Source organism: Haliotis cracherodii, unplaced genomic scaffold, assembly GCF_022045235.1.
Source record: "Haliotis cracherodii isolate W230 unplaced genomic scaffold, xgHalCrac1.p SCAF_5, whole genome shotgun sequence".
Classification (NCBI taxonomy): domain Eukaryota; kingdom Metazoa; phylum Mollusca; class Gastropoda; order Lepetellida; family Haliotidae; genus Haliotis; species Haliotis cracherodii.
The window spans coordinates 40,816,752-40,828,724 of NW_027266308.1; positions in this window are offsets into that span (position 1 = coordinate 40,816,752).

Below are 11,973 nucleotides of genomic sequence, written 5' to 3' on the forward strand. Positions count from 1 at the left end.
TGGTATCATCACTGTTTGATGGTGATTCATAAACACATGGTCATGATAAAGTCGGAATGGAACAATGGACTCTACTTTTGGCGGAAATGTCTTATGATAATATTTTCTGATGATTATTTTCCCGCCTTTATTGTTAGTTTGTTAAAGATGCATGCTTCGTGATTTTAACTAACTTCAAGACTCAATTAAGAGATTTCTTTTGATTGTGGAAATTATGTTGATTTTATTTGTAAAATAAATTATGTCGTGCGTTTAAATAGAATGCAGTTTGAACATGGCCAGTATTCAGCTTGATGTTACTATGGCAACATATGTGTACTTATAACAGGAGTACGATACGCGCTATAACGTAAGTGGTACTGCCAAAGGTAGCCTTGCTCCGAGGCTGTACTGAAAGAAAAGTCATGGATATGTAGTAATTTTATCCTTCTAGACAAGTCTAGATATGTGGACAGTACTTCAGTCTCTTATAAGGACAACTTGTTCTTATTACTTACATAATCTAGAAATTATGATTTAAATTCACAATTATTGCCTTTGAAAGTTGTGCAAGTCTATGGCAAGTGTGTAACAGACATATCAGAGGTGTCATCAACAAAGTGAGCAAACCAGTATATGTGTGTATTGTCGGGATTTTGTAACAACACGTGTTCGACACTTAATGGGCTGATTTGTTTCAGCAGCACGATAGGAGTCGCTGATTCTTACGTGGCGCAGGACACGCTCACCTCATCGCGAACATCTGGTATCATCACTATTTGATAGTGATTCATAAACACGTGTTTATGACAAAGTCTGAATCGTACAATGAACTCTGATATTAGCAGAAAATTTCTAATGATAAGGAAGGGATTTTGTCGGGGTTTTGTGTAGCTTTTCTTTTTGATGTTATTGCAAATTATATTTTTCGTGAAAAGGTCAGTAAAAGGTATATTAGTTACCACATTAATATTTTACATTAATCACAACAAATACACATAATTTGCACCATACGATGAAATCAGAAATATGCTACTGTACGAATAGCTCGATGGTGATGATGATAATAATAATGATGATGATTAGAAATAATGCTATCGAGCAGTATTCCGGGTAAACGGTTTGTTTGTTTGTTTGTTTGTTTGTTGTTTAACGCCGCACCCAGCAATATACCAGATATATGACGGCGGTCTGTAAATAATCGAGTCTGACGTGACAATCCAGTGATTGACATCATCAGCATCGATCCACGCAATTGGCATCGATGACATGCATCAACCAAGTCAGCGAGCCTGACCATCCGATCCCGTTAGTCGCCTCTTACGACAAGCAACGTCGCCTCTTACAACAAGCATACTCGCCTTTTACGGAAAGCATGGGTTGCTGAAGACCGATCCTACCCCAGATCTTCACGGGTCCCATGTAAACGGGGTCACGGAAACCCAACCGACTGTCCCTAGACCTAGAACTTTGATAGGTGAGTCGCACGAAGATTATACACAATCAAGATTTGTTGACAAAAACAAACATGTGTTCCGCGAATCAAATTTGATTGCGTAACTCGTGGGACGTTGATCATGCTGTCAACCAGTGGTTTACCTGGCCCAGACTCAACAGTTACTCTTCACAGCCCGCCGTGACATAGCTGGACTGCGGCGTAAAACAACACACATCCACAGGTAAACTTTAAACCCATGGAACGCCCGGTCATATAACGCAGCATCCACCGGCCCATAAGTATGTTGTCAGATCAGAGTGCAATTGGGATCGGGTGGTCTCAATATGTTACCTTCCTGGTTTGTGTGTCATCGTACCCCGACGGTGTTGGCTTTGTTCATGCTATCAACCACTGCTTTGTTCTGCCCAGCCTAAATTACCAACAGACCGACCTAATTAAGCTGGAAAAGGTCTGAAACCTGCCTCACTTACTCTCATGGGAAAAAATACCGATACCAGTCCTGTTCTGCTCTCACAGTAATCAAACACATAGATCAACTGGTTTACCTTCATGGCAAGATTATAGTAAGCGGGTTGAAACCAAACATGAAACTTACTCAAAAGTCATAATAACTCAGGATTGTTCCTATGAATTCTTGCAATATTTTTCAGAAAGTATGTCATGTGACAGGATTTGTGAGAAAACGGTTATAACAGGACACGATGATGGTTTTTACAGCTGTCGAGGTTCACTTTAGAGGCTTTAAACCCACATTCTGGAAACTGTAAGCCCTGTGAACTGCGGGCCCTGTCTTCAAGAGCGCGTCTCATGGCATGTGAAGCTAAAATATCAAGGCTACCAGCTCAAGTTGTGCGAAGATTTCCCAAACCACTTGTTCTGTCCTTTGAGTACATAGAGCTTTGGATAAATGAAAGTGTCAGTATCACTGGGATCTTTTTAGGGTACAGGATACTGTTGCGGTCGCTGCATACACCACGAAATGTATATCTGTGAAGGACTGAGGCGTATTATCAAACAATTGTTTGAGAAAGGGAGAGAGAGAGTGAAAGAGAGTGAGATAGAGAGAGTGAAAGAGAGATAGAGAGAGAAAGAGAGAGAGAGAGTGAACGAGAGAGAGAGTGAACGAGAGCGAGAGAGATAGAGAGAGTGAAAGAGAGTGAGATAGAGAGAGATAGAGTGAACGAGAGCGATAGAGAGAGAGAAAGAATGAGAGAGAGATAGAGTGAACGAGAGCGATAGATAGAGAGAGTGAGAGAGATAGAGTGAACAAGAGCGATAGAGAGAGAGTGGGAGAGAGAGAGTGAACGAGAGAGAGGGAGAGAGAGAGAGGGAGAGAGAGATGGTCATGCATACAATTAGTGAATCTAACTCCCACTAACTCTAACCTTGTCTCAGATAACAACACACACGATTACTGATTACATATCATTATACCTTGAGGGATGAGAGGTCGCCACCCTGCACCAGCTGCCAGCTGATAGTGTTATATAGTGTTATGCAGACTGTCAAACCCTATGGAAAATAGACTACAGCAACTTGACTAAATGTAATGAGAAAGAAAACATAAACCACATCACCGGGTATTATGTATTTGTTTATTCACTTCCGTTTTAATAAAATTGGGCGAATGGCGGGTGCTACCATTAGAGCAAGACGTGCTTACCCACTTCAAGAACACCTAGTGTTAGATTGTTTCCTTCTTAGGGAAGAGACGTTATGGACGTCAACGTCTTTATTATGAGGAATACAACGTTTCGGAGTATATATTTGCTCCTTCATCAGGTGAATCAGCGCGTTCACCTGATTCAGGAGTAAGTATATATACCGAAATGTTGTGTTCCTCATAATAAAGAAGTTGACATCCCTAAATTTTCTCCCTCATGTGTATCACCTCTAAATGCCTTTCAAAGACTCATTTCATTAGTATTGTAATTACTTGTAGACTACTGGTTTGACGGAAACGTGAATTGATACAAAAAATCTAAATATCCTTGATCTTCTTTTCTAAAGTGTAAGTGGAAGCGATTATCTTGAAGAGAAAGTGGCAGATTGTCTGTCCTACTAACTCGAATATGTTAAAGAGTACACACATGTAGCACATATCTTATCTTTCTATCGTGATTGCCTTGTGCATTTCTCGTGTTAACATTCCCATAGAAATATTCAAATCAGTTTGTACAAAAAATACATAGACTAACATCTAGTCTCTGAAATGAACATATCGTACATAAAAAAAGTTGTTCAGTTATCTTAATAAAAATATAATAAAAAGGAGCCCTGTGACTTCATTTTCTGATACTGCAATGATCTAGACTTGCCAAACATTATAGACTTGCATGGGCTGTATTTGATATATATTTGTATCAGGGTCTGTAAGAGAGACTAAAAAAATACACTTTACTCCAGATCAGAAGGCAGGCTTGCTGCACAATAAGGCTGGTGTGTGTGTGTGTGCGTGCGTGCGTGCGTGCTTGCGTGCGTGCGCGTGTGTGTGTGTGCGTGTGTGTGTGTGTGCGTGCGTCTAATATTTCCATGTAGGCATGTGCTGTTACAAGAGATTGATATATTTTATTTACACTTATGTGTGTGTAGCTGATGTGTGTAACTGATGTGATTGTAACTGACATGTGTGTAACTGATGTGTGTGCAACTGATGTGTGTAGCTGATGTGATTGTAACTGATGTTTGGTAACTGATGTGATTATAACTGATGTGTTTAACTGATGTGTTTATTACTGATATGTGTAACTGATGTGTGTCTAACTGATGAGTGTGTAACTGATGTGTGTTACTGATTTGTGTATAACTGATGTGTGTGTAACTGATGTGTGTAACTGATATGTGTGTAACTGATGTGTGTAACTGATTTGTGTATAACTGATGAGTGTGTAACTGATGTGTGTGTAACTGATTTATATGCAACTGAGTTGTGTACAACTGACGTTTATGCAACTGATGTGTGTGCAACTGATGTGTGTATAACTGATGTGTGTGTAACTGATGTGTGTGCAACTGATGAGTGTGTAACTGATGAGCGTGTAACTGATGTAACTGGGAATTTGCATGAACCGTAAAAATGAATTTCTAATTGATACGGAGACATAGATGTATTCATTATCGTCCTGACTTTCTATAGGTTCTGATAAATGGGTCGCGATACAACGATCAGTTAACACCTTTCCAATCACACCATATTGATGGTATTACTATTTTTCAGTATTACGTAGTTTGAATGCAGAAAAGACTCGGTGGTCTACAAACACGACGTAATCGCCAATTGTCAAGCCACGGGAATAATGACGAGTGTTCAGCACAATAATTGGAGGTCATTAAGAGCTCGCAGGTTTAGCATTTTAACATTGGTGATTGCATTTCACCTATATGCATGTGCGCAGTAGGGCAGTCGATCAATAATACACTCTGTGGCTTACGATGGTCCGACCATACCTCGATCGATGACAGACTGATCTATGTGGTACGTTAATAATTGCCGTTCAGCTCACATTACACTTAAACATACATCAGCCCATTTGCAAAAAGCTTGATGATGTGTTTTTCAGTGGAATGGTGTGGGTTTTTATCGACCGAATACGGAATAAAAATGATTCAAATCTGTTCAGCTAATTTAGAGAGCTTTCGAAATGTGCCAGTTACTAGTACGTGTTGTTATAACACACGCTGGGACTTCAAACACAAGTGGATTGTCTATTGGCAGTATTAAATAAAAGATGAGTACATTTAACTCAATGTTAGAATGGAATCACGCCTCTAATGGGACACTCCCTGCACGACTAACATTACGCCACTTTGATGCTTCGAGTGTCTGGTTGAACACATACATGGTAAAAAAATCTTTCTGTTTAGTGTCACGGGTGGCCCAATCATCAAAACACCGCAATGGGTTCTGCATGGTTAAGTGTGTCAGAATCCTTTGATTTTGAGTTCGAATTCCATATTCACCCTGATCATGAAGTTTGATTTGTCAGCACAAGGCCCAAGCTTGTAAAGGCTTGGTGCCTGTGTTACCTCTGGCTCTACTTCCGACAATAAGCTGACACCCCCGATATAAAACTGAATATTAGTGCCAACGGCGTCAAACCCAACTCACTCACTCACTCACTCACTCACTCACGCCAAAGAAGCGTAAAGTATGATAATCTTACTGATGGCAGTTGATATAAACACCAAGTTATATGAGGGTGGTCTGTAAATAATCGAATCTGGACCAGACATTACATTGACTGACATCATGAGCATCGATCAGATAAATGGGTCAACCAAGTCAGCGAGCCTGACCACTCGATCCAGTTAGTCGCCTCGTACGATAAGCAGGCACTGGGTTTCTGCAAACCAATTCTAACCCGGATCTTCACGGGTTATAAGTATCTGAACATTGTTAGGTCTGATAACAGGATTCCAGATTAACTCAAAGCGTTCTGATATATTTATGTCTATTATGCATATCCGGATTTAATTTAGCCTGATACATATCAATTACTCCTGTGTTAGACACAAGTTTGTAGGTGTGGTCGGGTAGCCCAGTTGTTAAAGCGTTCGCTCGTCACGTCGAAGACCCGGGTTCGATTCCCTACATAGGCACAATGTGTGAAGCCCATTTCTGGTGTCCCCGCCGTGATATTGCAGGAATATTGCTAAAAGCGGCGTAAAACCATAGTTACTCACTCGCAAGTCTGTAGGGGGTAAGGCACCATGGGATGTCATACAGTCCAACCTTTCTTTGAAATCTGTTAAACATAAACATTGCCTTTTCATTCATGTCGGTAGCGAATGTCAGCTATGAAGAAAAAGGCTAGTACTCTACTTTATAAAGTCCTATATTGCACTTTACACAATTACAAAAAAAATGTCCACGTTAATACGGCACATAAGCACTATCGTTTGTGACAATGTAGATGTTTATCCAGTTCAGCGTGTCATATCTTCCATGGATATGCTATAACGAGAAATATACCGTGTAACAATGTAGATGTGTATCCAGTTCAATGTGCCATATCGTGCATGGATATGTTATAACGAGCAATATACCGTGTTACAATGTAGATGTGTATCCAGTTCAATATGTCATATCGTGCATGGATATGTTATAACGAGCAATATACCGTGTTACAATGTAGATGTGTATCCAGTTCAATGTGCCATATCGTGCATGGATATGCTATAACGAGCAGTGTACCGTGTTACAATGTAGATGTGTATCCAGTTCAATGTGCCATATCTTGCATGGATATGCTACAACGAGCAATATACCGTGTTACAATGTAGATGTGTATCCAGTTCAATGTGCCATATCTTGCATGGATATGCTATAACGAGCAATATACCGTGTTACAATGTAGATGTGTATCCAGTTCAATGTGTCATATCTTGCATGGATATGCTATAACGAGCAATATACCGTGTTACAATGTACATGTTTATCTAGTTCAATGTGTCATATCTTGCATGGATATGCTATAACGAGCAATATACCGTGTTACAATGTAGATGTTTATCCAGTTCAGTCTGTCATATCGTGCATGGATATGCTATAACGAGCAATGTACCATGTTACAATGTAGATGTTTATCCAGTTCAATGTGCCATATCTTGCATGGATATGTCATAACGAGCAATATACCGTATAACAATGTAGATGTTTATCTAGTTCAGTGTGTCATATCTTGCATGGATATGCTATAACGAGGAATATACCGTGTTACAATGTAGATGTTTATCCAGTTCAATGTGCCATATCTTGCATGGATATGCTATAACGAGCAATATACCGTATAACAATGTAGATGTTTATCTAGTTCAGTGTGTCATATCTTGCATGGATATGCTATAACGAGGAATATACCGTGTTACAATGTACAAGTTTATCTAGTTCAATGTGTCATATCTTGCATGGACATGCTTTAACGAGCAATATACCGTGTTACAATGTAGATGTATATCTAGTTCAATTTGTCATATCTTGCATGGATATGCTATAACGAGGAGTATACCGTGTTACAATGTACAAGTTTATCCAGTTCAATTTGTCATATCTTGGAGTACGTGCATTCAGTATACCAACATCAATATGCCTTATGAAGCAGAACAATCTGTTACAATGTAGATATTTATCCACTTCAGTGTGTCAAATCGTGCACCATTTGGGCTTTCATTGTAACATTGAAACTGTCAGCGTCGTTTTAGCAAACTTTCCCCACGTCCATCTGTTCTCTTCAGAGACACAATGATGATTACGACTGTGACATCTGTGTGTCCATAGTTCATGCAGTCGTGTTTTTAGGTATATCCCTTTCTCCTTCTTTACTGTATGCATATACATACACATTAATATACTTGCTACTACAGTAAACATAAAGCACATGCAGGCATAGCACCTATGCCGCGTTGATGATGTTTTAACGAAATGTTTTGCATGTTATTTTTTCAACATTTGTCTGTCACTTGTCCTTTAATAACTAGGCAATATAGTCGTAGAAAGGTCTTTGTTGCCTTTATTTTATAACGTGTTCAAAGGATGTTTTCAAGAATTCAGCCTCGGCCCTAAAACGGTTGTGCTGCATTTCCAGAGATTGTCAAACGAAATCACCAATTTCCTTTTTTTTTCATTTTAAAAAACGAAATTTATCTTACACAATTTCAAGCTCGGATAGTAATAATACATTTAAAATAAATGACGAATGAAAAATGGTTTTAATACATACCATTAGAAGCAATAAATAAATGAGTCAAACCTTTTTTCGCATTTCAAACCCCCTAAGTATACCCAAAGCATGAAAACAGAATCATGAGTAGTAAAGAGACGGAAGTTTATGTGATCGTTTCATATTGAGAGATAAATGTGTTGGCTAATGATCATTTAAGTGCTTATTGATTGTGTTGTATAATGTTTGATTTTCGTAACAATTAAATCAAATGCCATTACTATTTTCACACGGAAACAAGCAAGATATCTCTGCGAGAGCAGGACATGGTCCTAGTCCAAAAAGCTGTTGACAAACTGACATGTTGTTTACAGTATTGAATGAGTGAGTGAATGGTGTGGGTTTACTGACACTTTGAACAGTGTCTCCGTTAAAGGAGACCCACTGGGATTCCGGGTTAGAATGGGGCCTCAACAACCTATACTGTTCGTATGAGTGAGTGAGTATGGTTTTACGCCGCTTTAAGCAATATTCCAGCAATATCACGGCGGGGGACACCAGAAATGGGCTTCACACATTGTACCCATGTCGGAATCGAACCCGGACTGGTCGTATGAGGTATCATAGTGGACCAGATGGGCAGGCCCGGTGATTTGGTAGATAGTATCGAAGCTAAAAGGACAAGGATCATTATTCAGAGCGAATCTGGGATTCGAACTAATGGCCTACATTAGTATTAAGGCCTTTTTGTATATGTATGTATGTATGTATGTATGTATGTATGTATGTATGTATGTATGTATTATGTATTTATGTATGTATGTGTGTATGTATGTATGTATTATGTATATGTATGTATGTATGTATGTATGTATGTATGTATGTATGTATGTATGTATGTATGTATGTATGTATGTATGTATGTATGTATGTATGTATGTATGTATATATATATATATATATATATATGTATGTGTGTTAAAACCCGCAATAAATTGTAATGTAATTACTTAATAAAACTAATATTTTTGGAGTACCTTCTCATCTCCAGATACCTTTCACAGCTCACTTTATTGATCCCTTTCCCAGCCTATATCTATTTTTTTCATTCTTTCTGTGTGAAAGTCGTGAAATATGGTAGTCTGTCATACAGAGAGTGAAATAAATATACCCAATACAGCCCATGCAAGTCTATAATGTTTGGCAAGTCTAGATTACTGCAGTATCTGAAAATGAAGAAAGTCTCTGGGCTCCTTTTTATTATATTTTATAACTATAATGTAACAACTGTTTTTTCTCTAAATTATGTTCATTTCAGAGACTAGATGTTAGTCTAGAAATATGGATGCAAGTGCTGTTATGCGCAAAGAAGAACACCCTCGCAGTCAACACTGTTAACCACCCAGCTGTATGTAATTAATATCCTGACCCACTTTCTAGCAACCATGTATAAACACACGCCCAGTGTGCATCTGTTTCAGCCCAACTGATTCCTTCCTTGTAGTAGAGACGATGTGTTTATCAGATACCAGCCCGTAGGTTACTATTGCGGAAGTCGACTTGCCACACAGGGTAGGATATCGGAGATACATGGCACCAGTGTGAAATGTTGTGTAGCAACCGTGAAGTCAGTCAGTATGTCCAGGTCGACGTAAACCCCTATCAAGTGCTGTCCTTACTTGGACCAGAAGTAAATTATTGACATTAATGATACCAAATGTCGTTTAAAGGCAAACTGCTTCCTTGTCTGACGAAAGAGCCGTGCTAATGTAACACAATAGATAAAGATGAACCATCACGAATGTAAATGACATCAAAAAGGTGTTATGAGCTACTGTAGTTGTTGATTGTTGTTTAACGCCGCACTCAGCAGTATTCCAGCTATATGACGGCGGTCTGTAAATAATCGAGTCTGGACCAGACAATCCAGTGATTGACATGAGCATCGATCCACGCAATTGGGATACGATGACATAAATCAACCAAGTCGGCGAGCCTGACCACCCGATCCCGTTAGTCGACTCTTACGACAAACATAGTCGCCTTTTACAGCAAGCATGGGTTGCTGGAGATCTATTCTACCCCGGATCTTCATGGGTCGAGCTACTGTAACATTATATTGCAATAATAGTTGATGTTTAAGGCCAACAATTGGTCTCTGGAATAGAGAATAAATGTTTTGTTTTAATGAATTGTCTTTTAATATATAATACAAATAAACCAATAGAATATATTTTTATCCGAACTGTGAGTATTCAGATACTTTTGTTTCAAGGTATGTAAGGACCCGTTAAGATCCGGGGTAGAATGGGTGTCAGCAACCAAAGAGGCAACTTAGATTGTCGTAAAAGGCGACTAATGGGATCGCGTGGTCACGCTCACTGACCTGGTTGATGCATGTCATCTTATCCCAATTGCTTGGATCGATGCTAATGATGCCAATCCCTGAATTATCTGGTCCAAACTCGATTATTTACACACCGTCATTTAGCTGGAATATTGCTTAGTGCGGCGTTAAACAACAAAAAAGAAACGAACGAACAAGGTCTGTATGAGAAAAGATGGTGATTAGTTATAAAAAAGAAACTGGCTTCCACGGGAGGTATCGCCACTGTGGTGTCATCGGTTACCATGGTTAGCTGTACCATTTATACCAAGACACTGGTTCTTACTGTTTTTAAACAGAATAAAATGGTAGAATGATTTTGGATGATAAATAGGATCTCAGCCTTTGTCTTTTTATATCAAATATATTAGCATTCATTGATAAAGTTTAAAACTCGTCCTGATATATTTGCTAAAGACACTTTGCGATAATCTGCATAGTCATGATTTATGAGTGAGTGAGTGAGTGAGTGAGTTGGGTTTAACGCCGCTTTTGACAGTATTCCAGTTGTATCACGGCGTAGCAGCTTAATGTGGGAGGAAAGCCCGAAGTGATGCAGGTCTCAGACGTTTACCATTTCGGTGAAACCCACGAGCACGGGTATGGTGCATGATTTATGACGTTGTGGTGAATAAGTAGCAAATGTCTTGAGTGCTACCAAGGTTGAAGTTGGATGACAAAGCTCAATAATTCACGCTGAGGCTCTCGACAAGAGCCATTTACTGGATCTAATGGGCCATAGACTTGAAAGGATCCAGGTGTAGGGGCTTTGTCTTCCGATGACTTCATCCATCGCAGTCACCCGGCAAATGGTTCATGACGTCAAATGGTTATTGGGTTATCGTTGTCACTACATACATATTTCGATTGTGTTTAAGTTCGGGTTTTTATTGATATCAAAATTTGTCCAGGAAGTTAAAGACTTGAACCTAGTCTAGAAATGTTTGTAATAAATGCCTAAATAAAAAGTTATTTTTGTCGATGGCTGTGTACTTTTGAACTGACATAAGAACAACTTCACAATCATTGTGATAACGAGGACATTAGAGATGTACTTGAACGTGTTACGTCAGAGATGCTATTTTTGTAACACTTCCTGGATTTACGAGCCATTTATGGTTATTGTTGTCAAAGCCCCGACTTATTTTCCTTACATGTTCACGTATAAGTAGTCCCTCACAGGAAAATGATAATAAGTTTACTAACTTTAGCTCATACAGTTATTCAACTCATATTAACATTTGCAGACATAATACGAACTATCGGAGTTGATATAGACGATATATATATGAGACATATTAAAACATAAAATTTTATTAAAATGTTTTGACAATGTGTGCAACATATAAATGGCGTCCTGTGGTTTTAATTGTTATGCACATTTAGAGAATGAGCTTATCAATACCCCACCTTCTTCCTTGTGTTGACTTTACATGGACTTTAACCCCTCTCTGATATCAGCGCAATTTCACTCTTGTACAGTACCGTGC